Raw genomic sequence first — 20,404 nt, 5'->3', positions numbered from 1 at the left:
TATGTTTCATGGTAAGGTATAATATGATTTGCGAAGTGTCATGTATTCCTCGTCTGCACTTCAAATGAATGTAAATGCGACACTTGCTTGCAAGGAAATAGCGTTTGCAGATGTCTCCGTATCGTAGCAATAGAGTTCTTATGATTCTTAAAACGCGATATCGCATATCATTTCTATGTTTCATGGTAAGATATAATATGATATGCGAAGTGTCATGTATTCCTCGTCTACACTTCAAATGAATGTAAATGCGACACTTCCTTGCTAAGAAATAGCGTCTGAAGATGTCTAGGTATCGTAGCAATAGAGTTCTAATGCTTCTTAAAACGCGATATCGCATCTCATTTCTATGTTTCATGGTAAGATATAATATGATTTGCGAAGTGTTATGTATTCCTCGTCTACACTTCAAATGAATGTAAATGCGACACTTCCTTGCATGGAAATAGCGTTTGCACATATCTACGTATCGAAGCAATAGAGTTCAAATGCTTCTTAAAACGAGATATTGCATCTCATATCTATGTTTCATGATAAGATATAATATTCATTACGAAGTTTTATGCATTCCTGGTCTACGATTCAAATGAATGTAAATGCGACACTTCCTTGCAAGGAAATAGCGTTTGCAGATGTCTACGTATCGTAGCAATAGAGTTCTTATGATTCTTAAAACGCGATATCGCATCTCATTTCTATGTTTCATGGTAAGATATAATATGATTTGCGAAGTGTTATGTATTCCTCGTCTACACTTCAAATGAATGTGAATACGACACTTCCTTGCATGGAAATAGCGTTTGCAGATGTCTACGTATCGTAGCAATAGAGTTCTTATGATTCTTAAAACGCGATATTGCATCTCATTTCTATGTTTCATGGTAAGGTATAATATGATTTGCGAAGTGTCATGTATTCCTCGTCTGCACTTCAAATGAATGTAAATGCGACACTTGCTTGCAAGGAAATAGCGTTTGCAGATGTCTCCGTATCGTAGCAATAGAGTTCTTATGATTCTTAAAACGCGATATCGCATATCATTTCTATGTTTCATGGTAAGATATAATATGATATGCGAAGTGTCATGTATTCCTCGTCTACACTTCAAATGAATGTAAATGCGACACTTCCTTGCTAAGAAATAGCGTCTGAAGATGTCTAGGTATCGTAGCAATAGAGTTCTAATGCTTCTTAAAACGCGATATCGCATCTCATTTCTATGTTTCATGGTAAGATATAATATGATTTGCGAAGTGTTATGTATTCCTCGTCTACACTTCAAATGAATGTAAATGCGACACTTCCTTGCAAGGAAATAGCGTTTGCACATATCTACGTATCGAAGCAATAGAGTTCAAATGCTTCTTAAAACGAGATATTGCATCTCATATCTATGTTTCATGATAAGATATAATATTCATTACGAAGTGTTATGCATTCCTGGTCTACGATTCAAATGAATGTAAATGCGACACTTCCTTGCAAGGAAATAGCGTTTGCAGATGTCTACGTATCGTAGCAATAGAGTTCTTATGATTCTTAAAACGCGATATCGCATCTCATTTCTATGTTTCATGGTAAGATATAATATGATTTGCGAAGTGTTATGTATTCCTCGTCTACACTTCAAATGAATGTGAATGCGACACTTCCTTGCATGGAAATAGCGCTTGCAGATGTCTACGTATCGTAGCAATAAAGTTCTTATGATTCTTAAAACGCGATATTGCATCTCATTTCTATGTTTCATGGTAAGGTATAATATGATTTGCGAAGTGTCATGTATTCCTCGTCTGCACTTCAAATGAATGTAAATGCGACACTTGCTTGCAAGGAAATAGCGTTTGCAGATGTCTCCGTATCGTAGCAATAGAGTTCTTATGATTCTTAAAACGCGATATCGCATATCATTTCTATGTTTCATGGTAAGATATAATATGATATGCGAAGTGTCATGTATTCCTCGTCTACACTTCAAATGAATGTAAATGCGACACTTCCTTGCTAGGAAATAGCGTCTGAAGATGTCTAGGTATCGTAGCAGTAGAGTTCTAATGCTTCTTAAAACGCGATATCGCATCTCATTTCTATGTTTCATGGTAAGATATAATATGATTTGCGAAGTGTTATGTATTCCTCGTCTACACTTCAAATGAATGTAAATGCGACACTTCCTTGCAAGGAAATAGCGTTTGCACATATCTACGTATCGAAGCAATAGAGTTCAAATGCTTCTTAAAACGAGATATTGCATCTCATATCTATGTTTCATGATAAGATATAATATTCATTACGAAGTGTTATGCATTCCTGGTCTACGATTCAAATGAATGTAAATGCGACACTTCCTTGCAAGGAAATAGCGTTTGCAGATGTCTACGTATCGAAGCAATAGAGTTCAAATGCTTCTTAAAACGAGATATCGCATCTCATTTCTATGTTTCATGGTAAGATATAATATTCATTGCGAAGTGTTATGCATTCCTCGTCTACGCTTCAAATCAACGTAAATGCGACACTTCCTTGCAAGGAAATAGCGTTTGCAGATGCCTACGTATCGAAGCAATAGAGTTCAAATGCTTCTTAAAACGAGATATTGCATCTCATATCTATGTTTCATGATAAGATATAATATTCATTACGAAGTGTTATGCATTCCTGGTCTACGATTCAAATGAATGTAAATGCGACACTTCCTTGCAAGGAAATAGCGTTTGCACATATCAACGTATCGAAGCAGTAGAGTTCAAATGCTTCTTAAAACGAGATATTGCATCTCATATCTATGTTTCATGATAAGATATAATATTCATTACGAAGTGTTATGCATTCCTCGTCTACGATTCAAATGAATGTAAATGCGACACTTCCTTGCAAGGAAATAGCGTTTGCAGATGTCTACGTATCGTAGCAATAGAGTTCTTATGATTCTTAAAACGCGATATCGCATCTCATTTCTATGTTTCATGGTAAGATATAACATGATTTGCGAAGTGTTATGTATTCCTCGTCTACACTTCAAATGAATGTGAATGCGACACTTCCTTGCTAGGAAATAGCGTTTGCAGATGTCTACGTATCGTAGCAATAGATTTCTAATGCTTCTTAAAACACGATATCGCATCTCATTTCTATGTTTCATGGTAAGATATAATATTCATTGCGAAGTGTTATGCATTCCTCGTCTACGCTTCAAATGAATGTAAATGCGACACTTCCTTGCAAGGAAATAGCGTTTGCAGATGCCTACGTATCGAAGCAATAGAGTTCAAATGCTTCTTAAAACGAGATATTGCATCTCATATCTATGTTTCATGGTAAGGTATGATATGATTTGCGAAGTGTCATGTATTCCTCGTCTGCACTTCAAATGAATGTAAGTGCGATACTTGCTTGCAAGGAAATAGCGTTTGCAGATGTCTCCGTATCGTAGCAATAGAGTTCTTATGATTCTTAAAACGCGATATCGCATCTCATTTCTATGTTTCATGGTAAGATATAATATGATATGCGAAGTGTCATGTATTCCTCGTCTACACTTCAAATGAATGTAAATGCGACACTTCCTTGCTAGGAAATAGCGTCTGAAGATGTCTAGGTATCGTAGCAATAGAGTTCTAATGCTTCTTAAAACGCGATATCGCATCTCATTTCTATGTTTCATGGTAAGATATAATATGATTTGCGAAGTGTTATGTATTCCTCGCCTACACTTCAAATGAATGTGAATGCGACACTTCCTCGCTAGGAAATGGCGTTTGCAGATGTCTACGTATCGTAGCAATAGAGTTCCTTATGATTCTTAAAACGCGATATCGCATCTCATTTCTATGTTTCATGGTAAGATATAACATGATTTGCGAAGTGTTATGTATTCCTCGTCTACACTTCAAATGAATGTGAATGCGACACTTCCTTGCTAGGAAATAGCGTTTGCAGATGTCTACGTATCGTAGCAATAGATTTCTAATGCTTCATAAAACGCGATATCGCATCTCATTTCTATGTTTCATGGTAAGATATAATATTCATTGCGAAGTGTTATGCATTCCTCGTCTACGATACAAATGAATGTAAATGCGACACTTCCTTGCAAGGAAATAGCGTTTGCAGATGTCTACGTATCGTAGCAATAGAGTTCTTATGATTCTTAAAACGCGATATTGCATCTCATTTCTATGTTTCATGGTAAGGTATAATATGATTTGCGAAGTGTCATGTATTCCTCGTCTGCACTTCAAATGAATGTAAATGCGACACTTGCTTGCAAGGAAATAGCGTTTGCAGATGTCTCCGTATCGTAGCAATAGAGTTCTTATGATTCTTAAAACGCGATATCGCATCTCATTTCTATGTTTCATGGTAAGATATAATATGATATGCGAAGTGTCATGTATTCCTCGTCTACACTTCAAATGAATGTAAATGCGACACTTCCTTGCTAGGAAATAGCGTTTGCACATCTCTACGTATCGAAGCAGTAGAGTTCAAATGCTTCTTAAAACGAGATATTGCATCTCATATCTATGTTTCATGATAAGATATAATATTCATTACGAAGTGTTATGCATTCCTGGTCTACGATTCAAATGAATGTAAATGCGACACTTCCTTGCAAGGAAATAGCGTTTGCAGATGTCTACGTATCGAAGCAATAGAGTTCAAATGCTTCTTAAAACGAGATATTGCATCTCATATCTATGTTTCATGATAAGATATAATATTCATTACGAAGTGTTATGCATTCCTGGTCTACGATTCAAATGAATGTAAATGCGACACTTCCTTGCAAGGAAATAGCGTTTGCAGATGTCTACGTATCGAAGCAATAGAGTTCAAATGCTTCTTAAAACGAGATATCGCATCTCATTTCTATGTTTCATGGTAAGATATAATATTCATTGCGAAGTGTTATGCATTCCTCGTCTACGCTTCAAATCAACGTAAATGCGACACTTCCTTGCAAGGAAATAGCGTTTGCAGATGCCTACGTATCGAAGCAATAGAGTTCAAATGCTTCTTAAAACGAGATATTGCATCTCATATCTATGTTTCATGATAAGATATAATATTCATTACGAAGTGTTATGCATTCCTGGTCTACGATTCAAATGAATGTAAATGCGACACTTCCTTGCAAGGAAATAGCGTTTGCACATATCAACGTATCGAAGCAGTAGAGTTCAAATGCTTCTTAAAACGAGATATTGCATCTCATATCTATGTTTCATGATAAGATATAATATTCATTACGAAGTGTTATGCATTCCTGGTCTACGATTCAAATGAATGTAAATGCGACACTTCCTTGCAAGGAAATAGCGTTTGCAGATGTCTACGTATCGAAGCAATAGAGTTCAAATGCTTCTTAAAACGAGATATTGCATCTCATATCTATGTTTCATAATAAGATATAATATTCATTGCGAAGTGTTATGCATTCCTCGTCTACGATTCAAATGAATGTAAATGCGACACTTCCTTGCAAGGAAATAGCGTTTGCAGATGTCTACGTATCGTAGCAATAGAGTTCTTATGATTCTTAAAACGCGATATCGCATCTCATTTCTATGTTTCATGGTAAGATATAACATGATTTGCGAAGTGTTATGTATTCCTCGTCTACACTTCAAATGAATGTGAATGCGACACTTCCTTGCTAGGAAATAGCGTTTGCAGATGTCTACGTATCGTAGCAATAGATTTCTAATGCTTCTTAAAACACGATATCGCATCTCATTTCTATGTTTCATGGTAAGATATAATATTCATTGCGAAGTGTTATGCATTCCTCGTCTACGCTTCAAATGAATGTAAATGCGACACTTCCTTGCAAGGAAATAGCGTTTGCAGATGCCTACGTATCGAAGCAATAGAGTTCAAATGCTTCTTAAAACGAGATATTGCATCTCATATCTATGTTTCATGGTAAGGTATGATATGATTTGCGAAGTGTCATGTATTCCTCGTCTGCACTTCAAATGAATGTAAGTGCGACACTTGCTTGCAAGGAAATAGCGTTTGCAGATGTCTCCGTATCGCAGCAATAGAGTTCTTATGATTCTTAAAACGCGATATCGCATCTCATTTCTATGTTTCATGGTAAGATATAATATGATATGCGAAGTGTCATGTATTCCTCGTCTACACTTCAAATGAATGTAAATGCGACACTTCCTTGCTAGGAAATAGCGTCTGAAGATGTCTAGGTATCGTAGCAATAGAGTTCTAATGCTTCTTAAAACGCGATATCGCATCTCATTTCTATGTTTCATGGTAAGATATAATATGATTTGCGAAGTGTTATGTATTCCTCGCCTACACTTCAAATGAATGTGAATGCGACACTTCCTCGCTAGGAAATGGCGTTTGCAGATGTCTACGTATCGTAGCAATAGAGTTCCTTATGATTCTTAAAACGCGATATCGCATCTCATTTCTATGTTTCATGGTAAGATATAACATGATTTGCGAAGTGTTATGTATTCCTCGTCTACACTTCAAATGAATGTGAATGCGACACTTCCTTGCTAGGAAATAGCGTTTGCAGATGTCTACGTATCGTAGCAATAGATTTCTAATGCTTCATAAAACGCGATATCGCATCTCATTTCTATGTTTCATGGTAAGATATAATATTCATTGCGAAGTGTTATGCATTCCTCGTCTACGCTTCAAATGAATGTAAATGCGACACTTCCTTGCAAGGAAATAGCGTTTGCAGATGCCTACGTATCGAAGCAATAGAGTTCAAATGCTTCTTAAAACGAGATATTGCATCTCATATCTATGTTTCATAATAAGATATAATATTCATTGCGAAGTGTTATGCATTCCTCGTCTACGATACAAATGAATGTAAATGCGACACTTCCTTGCAAGGAAATAGCGTTTGCAGATGTCTACGTATCGTAGCAATAGAGTTCTTATGATTCTTAAAACGCGATATTGCATCTCATTTCTATGTTTCATGGTAAGGTATAATATGATTTGCGAAGTGTCATGTATTCCTCGTCTGCACTTCAAATGAATGTAAATGCGACACTTGCTTGCAAGGAAATAGCGTTTGCAGATGTCTCCGTATCGTAGCAATAGAGTTCTTATGATTCTTAAAACGCGATATCGCATCTCATTTCTATGTTTCATGGTAAGATATAATATGATATGCGAAGTGTCATGTATTCCTCGTCTACACTTCAAATGAATGTAAATGCGACACTTCCTTGCTAGGAAATAGCGTTTGCACATCTCTACGTATCGAAGCAGTAGAGTTCAAATGCTTCTTAAAACGAGATATTGCATCTCATATCTATGTTTCATGATAAGATATAATATTCATTACGAAGTGTTATGCATTCCTGGTCTACGATTCAAATGAATGTAAATGCGACACTTTCTTGCAAGGAAATAGCGTTTGCAGATGTCTACGTATCGAAGCAATAGAGTTCATATGATTCTTAAAACGCGATATCGCATATCAATTCTATGTTTCATGGTAAGATATAACATGATTAGCGAAGTGTTATGTATTCCTCGCCTACACTTCAAATGAATGTGAATGCGACACTTCCTTGCTAGGAAATAGCGTCTGAAGATGTCTAGGTATCGTAGCAATAGAGTTCTAATGCTTCTTAAAACGCGATATCGCATCTCATTTCTATGTTTCATGGTAAGATATAATATGATTTGCGAAGTGTTATGTATTCCTCGTCTACACTTCAAATGAATGTAAATGCGACACTTCCTTGCAAGGAAATAGCGTTTGCACATATCTACGTATCGAAGCAATAGAGTTCAAATGCTTCTTAAAACGAGATATTGCATCTCATATCTATGTTTCATGATAAGATATAATATTCATTACGAAGTGTTATGCATTCCTGGTCTACGATTCAAATGAATGTAAATGCGACACTTCCTTGCAAGGAAATAGCGTTTGCAGATGTCTACGTATCGAAGCAATAGAGTTCAAATGCTTCTTAAAACGAGATATCGCATCTCATTTCTATGTTTCATGGTAAGATATAATATTCATTGCGAAGTGTTATGCATTCCTCGTCTACGCTTCAAATCAACGTAAATGCGACACTTCCTTGCAAGGAAATAGCGTTTGCAGATGCCTACGTATCGAAGCAATAGAGTTCAAATGCTTCTTAAAACGAGATATTGCATCTCGTATCTATGTTTCATAATAAGATATAATATTCATTGCGAAGTGTTATGCATTCCTCGTCTACTATTCAAATGAATGTAAATGCGACACTTCCTTGCAAGGAAATAGCGTTTGCAGATGTCTACGTATCGTAGCAATAGAGTTCTTATGATTCTTAAAACGCGATATTGCATCTCATTTCTATGTTTCATGGTAAGGTATAATATGATTTGCGAAGTGTCATGTATTCCTCGTCTGCACTTCAAATGAATGTAAATGCGACACTTGCTTGCAAGGAAATAGCGTTTGCAGATGTCTCCGTATCGTAGCAATAGAGTTCTTATGATTCTTAAAACGCGATATCGCATATCATTTCTATGTTTCATGGTAAGATATAATATGATATGCGAAGTGTCATGTATTCCTCGTCTACACTTCAAATGAATGTAAATGCGACACTTCCTTGCTAAGAAATAGCGTCTGAAGATGTCTAGGTATCGTAGCAATAGAGTTCTAATGCTTCTTAAAACGCGATATCGCATCTCATTTCTATGTTTCATGGTAAGATATAATATGATTTGCGAAGTGTTATGTATTCCTCGTCTACACTTCAAATGAATGTGAATGCGACACTTCCTTGCAAGGAAATAGCGTTTGCACATATCTACGTATCGAAGCAATAGAGTTCAAATGCTTCTTAAAACGAGATATTGCATCTCATATCTATGTTTCATGATAAGATATAATATTCATTACGAAGTGTTATGCATTCCTGGTCTACGATTCAAATGAATGTAAATGCGACACTTCCTTGCAAGGAAATAGCGTTTGCAGATGTCTACGTATCGTAGCAATAGAGTTCTTATGATTCTTAAAACGCGATATCGCATCTCATTTCTATGTTTCATGGTAAGATATAATATGATTTGCGAAGTGTTATGTATTCCTCGTCTACACTTCAAATGAATGTGAATGCGACACTTCCTTGCATGGAAATAGCGCTTGCAGATGTCTACGTATCGTAGCAATAAAGTTCTTATGATTCTTAAAACGCGATATTGCATCTCATTTCTATGTTTCATGGTAAGGTATAATATGATTTGCGAAGTGTCATGTATTCCTCGTCTGCACTTCAAATGAATGTAAATGCGACACTTGCTTGCAAGGAAATAGCGTTTGCAGATGTCTCCGTATCGTAGCAATAGAGTTCTTATGATTCTTAAAACGCGATATCGCATATCATTTCTATGTTTCATGGTAAGATATAATATGATATGCGAAGTGTCATGTATTCCTCGTCTACACTTCAAATGAATGTAAATGCGACACTTCCTTGCTAGGAAATAGCGTCTGAAGATGTCTAGGTATCGTAGCAATAGAGTTCTAATGCTTCTTAAAACGCGATATCGCATCTCATTTCTATGTTTCATGGTAAGATATAATATGATTTGCGAAGTGTTATGTATTCCTCGTCTACACTTCAAATGAATGTAAATGCGACACTTCCTTGCAAGGAAATAGCGTTTGCACATATCTACGTATCGAAGCAATAGAGTTCAAATGCTTCTTAAAACGAGATATTGCATCTCATATCTATGTTTCATGATAAGATATAATATTCATTACGAAGTGTTATGCATTCCTGGTCTACGATTCAAATGAATGTAAATGCGACACTTCCTTGCAAGGAAATAGCGTTTGCAGATGTCTACGTATCGAAGCAATAGAGTTCAAATGCTTCTTAAAACGAGATATCGCATCTCATTTCTATGTTTCATGGTAAGATATAATATTCATTGCGAAGTGTTATGCATTCCTCGTCTACGCTTCAAATCAACGTAAATGCGACACTTCCTTGCAAGGAAATAGCGTTTGCAGATGCCTACGTATCGAAGCAATAGAGTTCAAATGCTTCTTAAAACGAGATATTGCATCTCGTATCTATGTTTCATAATAAGATATAATATTCATTGCGAAGTGTTATGCATTCCTCGTCTACTATTCAAATGAATGTAAATGCGACACTTCCTTGCAAGGAAATAGCGTTTGCAGATGTCTACGTATCGTAGCAATAGAGTTCTTATGATTCTTAAAACGCGATATTGCATCTCATTTCTATGTTTCATGGTAAGGTATAATATGATTTGCGAAGTGTCATGTATTCCTCGTCTGCACTTCAAATGAATGTAAATGCGACACTTGCTTGCAAGGAAATAGCGTTTGCAGATGTCTCCGTATCGTAGCAATAGAGTTCTTATGATTCTTAAAACGCGATATCGCATATCATTTCTATGTTTCATGGTAAGATATAATATGATATGCGAAGTGTCATGTATTCCTCGTCTACACTTCAAATGAATGTAAATGCGACACTTCCTTGCTAAGAAATAGCGTCTGAAGATGTCTAGGTATCGTAGCAATAGAGTTCTAATGCTTCTTAAAACGCGATATCGCATCTCATTTCTATGTTTCATGGTAAGATATAATATGATTTGCGAAGTGTTATGTATTCCTCGTCTACACTTCAAATGAATGTAAATGCGACACTTCCTTGCATGGAAATAGCGTTTGCACATATCTACGTATCGAAGCAATAGAGTTCAAATGCTTCTTAAAACGAGATATTGCATCTCATATCTATGTTTCATGATAAGATATAATATTCATTACGAAGTGTTATGCATTCCTGGTCTACGATTCAAATGAATGTAAATGCGACACTTCCTTGCAAGGAAATAGCGTTTGCAGATGTCTACGTATCGTAGCAATAGAGTTCTTATGATTCTTAAAACGCGATATCGCATCTCATTTCTATGTTTCATGGTAAGATATAATATGATTTGCGAAGTGTTATGTATTCCTCGTCTACACTTCAAATGAATGTGAATGCGACACTTCCTTGCATGGAAATAGCGTTTGCAGATGTCTACGTATCGTAGCAATAGAGTTCTTATGATTCTTAAAACGCGATATTGCATCTCATTTCTATGTTTCATGGTAAGGTATAATATGATTTGCGAAGTGTCATGTATTCCTCGTCTGCACTTCAAATGAATGTAAATGCGACACTTGCTTGCAAGGAAATAGCGTTTGCAGATGTCTCCGTATCGTAGCAATAGAGTTCTTATGATTCTTAAAACGCGATATCGCATATCATTTCTATGTTTCATGGTAAGATATAATATGATATGCGAAGTGTCATGTATTCCTCGTCTACACTTCAAATGAATGTAAATGCGACACTTCCTTGCTAAGAAATAGCGTCTGAAGATGTCTAGGTATCGTAGCAATAGAGTTCTAATGCTTCTTAAAACGCGATATCGCATCTCATTTCTATGTTTCATGGTAAGATATAATATGATTTGCGAAGTGTTATGTATTCCTCGTCTACACTTCAAATGAATGTGAATGCGACACTTCCTTGCAAGGAAATAGCGTTTGCACATATCTACGTATCGAAGCAATAGAGTTCAAATGCTTCTTAAAACGAGATATTGCATCTCATATCTATGTTTCATGATAAGATATAATATTCATTACGAAGTGTTATGCATTCCTGGTCTACGATTCAAATGAATGTAAATGCGACACTTCCTTGCAAGGAAATAGCGTTTGCAGATGTCTACGTATCGAAGCAATAGAGTTCAAATGCTTCTTAAAACGAGATATCGCATCTCATTTCTATGTTTCATGGTAAGATATAATATTCATTGCGAAGTGTTATGCATTCCTCGTCTACGCTTCAAATCAACGTAAATGCGACACTTCCTTGCAAGGAAATAGCGTTTGCAGATGCCTACGTATCGAAGCAATAGAGTTCAAATGCTTCTTAAAACGAGATATTGCATCTCATATCTATGTTTCATGATAAGATATAATATTCATTACGAAGTGTTATGCATTCCTGGTCTACGATTCAAATGAATGTAAATGCGACACTTCCTTGCAAGGAAATAGCGTTTGCACATATCAACGTATCGAAGCAGTAGAGTTCAAATGCTTCTTAAAACGAGATATTGCATCTCATATCTATGTTTCATGATAAGATATAATATTCATTACGAAGTGTTATGCATTCCTCGTCTACGATTCAAATGAATGTAAATGCGACACTTCCTTGCAAGGAAATAGCGTTTGCAGATGTCTACGTATCGTAGCAATAGAGTTCTTATGATTCTTAAAACGCGATATCGCATCTCATTTCTATGTTTCATGGTAAGATATAACATGATTTGCGAAGTGTTATGTATTCCTCGTCTACACTTCAAATGAATGTGAATGCGACACTTCCTTGCTAGGAAATAGCGTTTGCAGATGTCTACGTATCGTAGCAATAGATTTCTAATGCTTCTTAAAACACGATATCGCATCTCATTTCTATGTTTCATGGTAAGATATAATATTCATTGCGAAGTGTTATGCATTCCTCGTCTACGCTTCAAATGAATGTAAATGCGACACTTCCTTGCAAGGAAATAGCGTTTGCAGATGCCTACGTATCGAAGCAATAGAGTTCAAATGCTTCTTAAAACGAGATATTGTATCTCATATCTATGTTTCATGGTAAGGTATGATATGATTTGCGAAGTGTCATGTATTCCTCGTCTGCACTTCAAATGAATGTAAGTGCGACACTTGCTTGCAAGGAAATAGCGTTTGCAGATGTCTCCGTATCGTAGCAATAGAGTTCTTATGATTCTTAAAACGCGATATCGCATCTCATTTCTATGTTTCATGGTAAGATATAATATGATATGCGAAGTGTCATGTATTCCTCGTCTACACTTCAAATGAATGTAAATGCGACACTTCCTTGCTAGGAAATAGCGTCTGAAGATGTCTAGGTATCGTAGCAATAGAGTTCTAATGCTTCTTAAAACGCGATATCGCATCTCATTTCTATGTTTCATGGTAAGATATAATATGATTTGCGAAGTGTTATGTATTCCTCGCCTACACTTCAAATGAATGTGAATGCGACACTTCCTCGCTAGGAAATGGCGTTTGCAGATGTCTACGTATCGTAGCAATAGAGTTCCTTATGATTCTTAAAACGCGATATCGCATCTCATTTCTATGTTTCATGGTAAGATATAACATGATTTGCGAAGTGTTATGTATTCCTCGTCTACACTTCAAATGAATGTTAATGCGACACTTCCTTGCTAGGAAATAGCGTTTGCAGATGTCTACGTATCGTAGCAATAGATTTCTAATGCTTCATAAAACGCGATATCGCATCTCATTTCTATGTTTCATGGTAAGATATAATATTCATTGCGAAGTGTTATGCATTCCTCGTCTACGCTTCAAATGAATGTAAATGCGACACTTCCTTGCAAGGAAATAGCGTTTGCAGATGCCTACGTATCGAAGCAATAGAGTTCAAATGCTTCTTAAAACGAGATATTGCATCTCATATCTATGTTTCATAATAAGATATAATATTCATTGCGAAGTGTTATGCATTCCTCGTCTACGATACAAATGAATGTAAATGCGACACTTCCTTGCAAGGAAATAGCGTTTGCAGATGTCTACGTATCGTAGCAATAGAGTTCTTATGATTCTTAAAACGCGATATTGCATCTCATTTCTATGTTTCATGGTAAGGTATAATATGATTTGCGAAGTGTCATGTATTCCTCGTCTGCACTTCAAATGAATGTAAATGCGACACTTGCTTGCAAGGAAATAGCGTTTGCAGATGTCTCCGTATCGTAGCAATAGAGTTCTTATGATTCTTAAAACGCGATATCGCATCTCATTTCTATGTTTCATGGTAAGATATAATATGATATGCGAAGTGTCATGTATTCCTCGTCTACACTTCAAATGAATGTAAATGCGACACTTCCTTGCTAGGAAATAGCGTTTGCACATCTCTACGTATCGAAGCAGTAGAGTTCAAATGCTTCTTAAAACGAGATATTGCATCTCATATCTATGTTTCATGATAAGATATAATATTCATTACGAAGTGTTATGCATTCCTGGTCTACGATTCAAATGAATGTAAATGCGACACTTCCTTGCAAGGAAATAGCGTTTGCAGATGTCTACGTATCGAAGCAATAGAGTTCAAATGCTTCTTAAAACGAGATATTGCATCTCATATCTATGTTTCATAATAAGATATAATATTCATTGCGAAGTGTTATGCATTCCTCGTCTACGATTCAAATGAATGTAAATGCGACACTTCCTTGCAAGGAAATAGCGTTTGAAGATGTCTACGTATCGTAGCAATAGAGTTCTTATGATTCTTAAAACGCGATATCGCATCTCATTTCTATGTTTCATGGTAAGATATAACATGATTTGCGAAGTGTTATGTATTCCTCGTCTACACTTCAAATGAATGTGAATGCGACACTTCCTTGCTAGGAAATAGCGTTTGCAGATGTCTACGTATCGTAGCAATAGATTTCTAATGCTTCTTAAAACGCGATATCGCATCTCATTTCTATGTTTCATGGTAAGATATAATATTCATTGCGAAGTGTTATGCATTCCTCGTCTACGCTTCAAATGAATGTAAATGCGACACTTCCTTGCAAGGAAATAGCGTTTGCAGATGCCTACGTATCGAAGCAATAGAGTTCAAATGCTTCTTAAAACGAGATATTGCATCTTATATCTATGTTTCATGGTAAGGTATGATATGATTTGCGAAGTGTCATGTATTCCTCGTCTGCACTTCAAATGAATGTAAGTGCGACACTTGCTTGCAAGGAAATAGCGTTTGCAGATGTCTCCGTATCGTAGCAATAGAGTTCTTATGATTCTTAAAACGCGATATCGCATCTCATTTCTATGTTTCATGGTAAGATATAATATGATATGCGAAGTGTCATGTATTCCTCGTCTACACTTCAAATGAATGTAAATGCGACACTTCCTTGCTAGGAAATAGCGTCTGAAGATGTCTAGGTATCGTAGCAATAGAGTTCTAATGCTTCTTAAAACGCGATATCGCATCTCATTTCTATGTTTCATGGTAAGATATAATATGATTTGCGAAGTGTTATGTATTCCTCGCCTACACTTCAAATGAATGTGAATGCGACACTTCCTCGCTAGGAAATGGCGTTTGCAGATGTCTACGTATCGTAGCAATAGAGTTCCTTATGATTCTTAAAACGCGATATCGCATCTCATTTCTATGTTTCATGGTAAGATATAACATGATTTGCGAAGTGTTATGTATTCCTCGTCTACACTTCAAATGAATGTGAATGCGACACTTCCTTGCTAGGAAATAGCGTTTGCAGATGTCTACGTATCGTAGCAATAGATTTCTAATGCTTCATAAAACGCGATATCGCATCTCATTTCTATGTTTCATGGTAAGATATAATATTCATTGCGAAGTGTTATGCATTCCTCGTCTACGCTTCAAATGAATGTGAATGCGACACTTCCTTGCTAGGAAATAGCGTTTGCAGATGTCTACGTATCGTAGCAATAGATTTCTAATGCTTCTTAAAACACGATATCGCATCTCATTTCTATGTTTCATGGTAAGATATAATATTCATTGCGAAGTGTTATGCATTCCTCGTCTACGCTTCAAATGAATGTAAATGCGACACTTCCTTGCAAGGAAATAGCGTTTGCAGATGCCTACGTATCGAAGCAATAGAGTTCAAATGCTTCTTAAAACGAGATATTGTATCTCATATCTATGTTTCATGGTAAGGTATGATATGATTTGCGAAGTGTCATGTATTCCTCGTCTGCACTTCAAATGAATGTAAGTGCGACACTTGCTTGCAAGGAAATAGCGTTTGCAGATGTCTCCGTATCGTAGCAATAGAGTTCTTATGATTCTTAAAACGCGATATCGCATCTCATTTCTATGTTTCATGGTAAGATATAATATGATATGCGAAGTGTCATGTATTCCTCGTCTACACTTCAAATGAATGTAAATGCGACACTTCCTTGCTAGGAAATAGCGTCTGAAGATGTCTAGGTATCGTAGCAATAGAGTTCTAATGCTTCTTAAAACGCGATATCGCATCTCATTTCTATGTTTCATGGTAAGATATAATATGATTTGCGAAGTGTTATGTATTCCTCGCCTACACTTCAAATGAATGTGAATGCGACACTTCCTCGCTAGGAAATGGCGTTTGCAGATGTCTACGTATCGTAGCAATAGAGTTCCTTATGATTCTTAAAACGCGATATCGCATCTCATTTCTATGTTTCATGGTAAGATATAACATGATTTGCGAAGTGTTATGTATTCCTCGTCTACACTTCAAATGAATGTTAATGCGACACTTCCTTGCTAGGAAATAGCGTTTGCAGATGTCTACGTATCGTAGCAATAGATTTCTAATGCTTCATAAAACGCGATATCGCATCTCATTTCTATGTTTCATGGTAAGATATAATATTCATTGCGAAGTGTTATGCATTCCTCGTCTACGCTTCAAATGAATGTAAATGCGACACTTCCTTGCAAGGAAATAGCGTTTGCAGATGCCTACGTATCGAAGCAATAGAGTTCAAATGCTTCTTAAAACGAGATATTGCATCTCATATCTATGTTTCATAATAAGATATAATATTCATTGCGAAGTGTTATGCATTCCTCGTCTACGATACAAATGAATGTAAATGCGACACTTCCTTGCAAGGAAATAGCGTTTGCAGATGTCTACGTATCGTAGCAATAGAGTTCTTATGATTCTTAAAACGCGATATTGCATCTCATTTCTATGTTTCATGGTAAGGTATAATATGATTTGCGAAGTGTCATGTATTCCTCGTCTGCACTTCAAATGAATGTAAATGCGACACTTGCTTGCAAGGAAATAGCGTTTGCAGATGTCTCCGTATCGTAGCAATAGAGTTCTTATGATTCTTAAAACGCGATATCGCATCTCATTTCTATGTTTCATGGTAAGATATAATATGATATGCGAAGTGTCATGTATTCCTCGTCTACACTTCAAATGAATGTAAATGCGACACTTCCTTGCTAGGAAATAGCGTTTGCACATCTCTACGTATCGAAGCAGTAGAGTTCAAATGCTTCTTAAAACGAGATATTGCATCTCATATCTATGTTTCATGATAAGATATAATATTCATTACGAAGTGTTATGCATTCCTGGTCTACGATTCAAATGAATGTAAATGCGACACTTCCTTGCAAGGAAATAGCGTTTGCAGATGTCTACGTATCGAAGCAATAGAGTTCAAATGCTTCTTAAAACGAGATATTGCATCTCATATCTATGTTTCATAATAAGATATAATATTCATTGCGAAGTGTTATGCATTCCTCGTCTACGATTCAAATGAATGTAAATGCGACACTTCCTTGCAAGGAAATAGCGTTTGAAGATGTCTACGTATCGTAGCAATAGAGTTCTTATGATTCTTAAAACGCGATATCGCATCTCATTTCTATGTTTCATGGTAAGATATAACATGATTTGCGAAGTGTTATGTATTCCTCGTCTACACTTCAAATGAATGTGAATGCGACACTTCCTTGCTAGGAAATAGCGTTTGCAGATGTCTACGTATCGTAGCAATAGATTTCTAATGCTTCTTAAAACGCGATATCGCATCTCATTTCTATGTTTCATGGTAAGATATAATATTCATTGCGAAGTGTTATGCATTCCTCGTCTACGCTTCAAATGAATGTAAATGCGACACTTCCTTGCAAGGAAATAGCGTTTGCAGATGCCTACGTATCGAAGCAATAGAGTTCAAATGCTTCTTAAAACGAGATATTGCATCTTATATCTATGTTTCATGGTAAGGTATGATATGATTTGCGAAGTGTCATGTATTCCTCGTCTGCACTTCAAATGAATGTAAGTGCGACACTTGCTTGCAAGGAAATAGCGTTTGCAGATGTCTCCGTATCGTAGCAATAGAGTTCTTATGATTCTTAAAACGCGATATCGCATCTCATTTCTATGTTTCATGGTAAGATATAATATGATATGCGAAGTGTCATGTATTCCTCGTCTACACTTCAAATGAATGTAAATGCGACACTTCCTTGCTAGGAAATAGCGTCTGAAGATGTCTAGGTATCGTAGCAATAGAGTTCTAATGCTTCTTAAAACGCGATATCGCATCTCATTTCTATGTTTCATGGTAAGATATAATATGATTTGCGAAGTGTTATGTATTCCTCGCCTACACTTCAAATGAATGTGAATGCGACACTTCCTCGCTAGGAAATGGCGTTTGCAGATGTCTACGTATCGTAGCAATAGAGTTCCTTATGATTCTTAAAACGCGATATCGCATCTCATTTCTATGTTTCATGGTAAGATATAACATGATTTGCGAAGTGTTATGTATTCCTCGTCTACACTTCAAATGAATGTGAATGCGACACTTCCTTGCTAGGAAATAGCGTTTGCAGATGTCTACGTATCGTAGCAATAGATTTCTAATGCTTCATAAAACGCGATATCGCATCTCATTTCTATGTTTCATGGTAAGATATAATATTCATTGCGAAGTGTTATGCATTCCTCGTCTACGCTTCAAATGAATGTAAATGCGACACTTCCTTGCAAGGAAATAGCGTTTGCAGATGCCTACGTATCGAAGCAATAGAGTTCAAATGCTTCTTAAAACGAGATATTGCATCTCATATCTATGTTTCATAATAAGATATAATATTCATTGCGAAGTGTTATGCATTCCTCGTCTACGATACAAATGAATGTAAATGCGACACTTCCTTGCAAGGAAATAGCGTTTGCAGATGTCTACGTATCGTAGCAATAGAGTTCTTATGATTCTTAAAACGCGATATTGCATCTCATTTCTATGTTTCATGGTAAGGTATAATATGATTTGCGAAGTGTCATGTATTCCTCGTCTGCACTTCAAATGAATGTAAATGCGACACTTGCTTGCAAGGAAATAGCGTTTGCAGATGTCTCCGTATCGTAGCAATAGAGTTCTTATGATTCTTAAAACGCGATATCGCATCTCATTTCTATGTTTCATGGTAAGATATAATATGATATGCGAAGTGTCATGTATTCCTCGTCTACACTTCAAATGAATGTAAATGCGACACTTCCTTGCTAGGAAATAGCGTTTGCACATCTCTACGTATCGAAGCAGTAGAGTTCAAATGCTTCTTAAAACGAGATATTGCATCTCATATCTATGTTTCATGATAAGATATAATATTCATTACGAAGTGTTATGCATTCCTGGTCTACGATTCAAATGAATGTAAATGCGACACTTCCTTGCAAGGAAATAGCGTTTGCAGATGTCTACGTATCGAAGCAATAGAGTTCAAATGCTTCTTAAAACGAGATATTGCATCTCATATCTATGTTTCATAATAAGATATAATATTCATTGCGAAGTGTTATGCATTCCTCGTCTACGATTCAAATGAATGTAAATGCGACACTTCCTTGCAAGGAAATAGCGTTTGCAGATGTCTACGTATCGTAGCAATAGAGTTCTTATGATTCTTAAAACGCGATATCGCATCTCATTTCTATGTTTCATGGTAAGATATAACATGATTTGCGAAGTGTTATGTATTCCTCGTCTACACTTCAAATGAATGTGAATGCGACACTTCCTTGCATGGAAATTGCGTTTGCAGATGCCTACGTATCGAAGCAATAGTGTTCAAATGCTTCTTAAAACGAGATATTGCATCTCATATCTATGTTTCATAATAAGATATAATATTCATTGCGAAGTGTTATGCATTCCTCGTCTACGATTCAAATGAATGTAAATGCGACACTTCCTTGCAAGGAAATAGCGTTTGCAGATGTCTACGTATCGTAGCAATAGATTTCTAATGCTTCTTAAAACGCGATATCGCATCTCATTTCTATGTTTCATGGTAAGATATAATATTCATTGCGAAGTGTTATGCATTCCTCGTCTACGCTTCAAATGAATGTAAATGCGACACTTCCTTGCAAGGAAATAGCGTTTGCAGATGCCTACGTATCGAAGCAATAGTGTTCAAATGCTTCTTAAAACGAGATATTGCATCTCATATCTATGTTTCATAATAAGATATAATATTCATTGCGAAGTGTTATGCATTCCTCGTCTACGATTCAAATGAATGTAAATGCGACACTTCCTTGCAAGGAAATAGCGTTTCGGATGTCTACGTATCGTAGCAATAGAGTTCTTATGATTCTTAAAACGCGATATCGCATCTCATTTCTATGTTTCATGGTAAGATATAATATGATTTGCGAAGTGTTA

Source organism: Xylocopa sonorina, unplaced genomic scaffold (genome assembly GCF_050948175.1).
Source record: "Xylocopa sonorina isolate GNS202 unplaced genomic scaffold, iyXylSono1_principal scaffold0059, whole genome shotgun sequence".
NCBI classification, from domain to species: Eukaryota; Metazoa; Arthropoda; class Insecta; order Hymenoptera; family Apidae; genus Xylocopa; species Xylocopa sonorina.
This window is presented reverse-complemented; position numbering follows the sequence as displayed.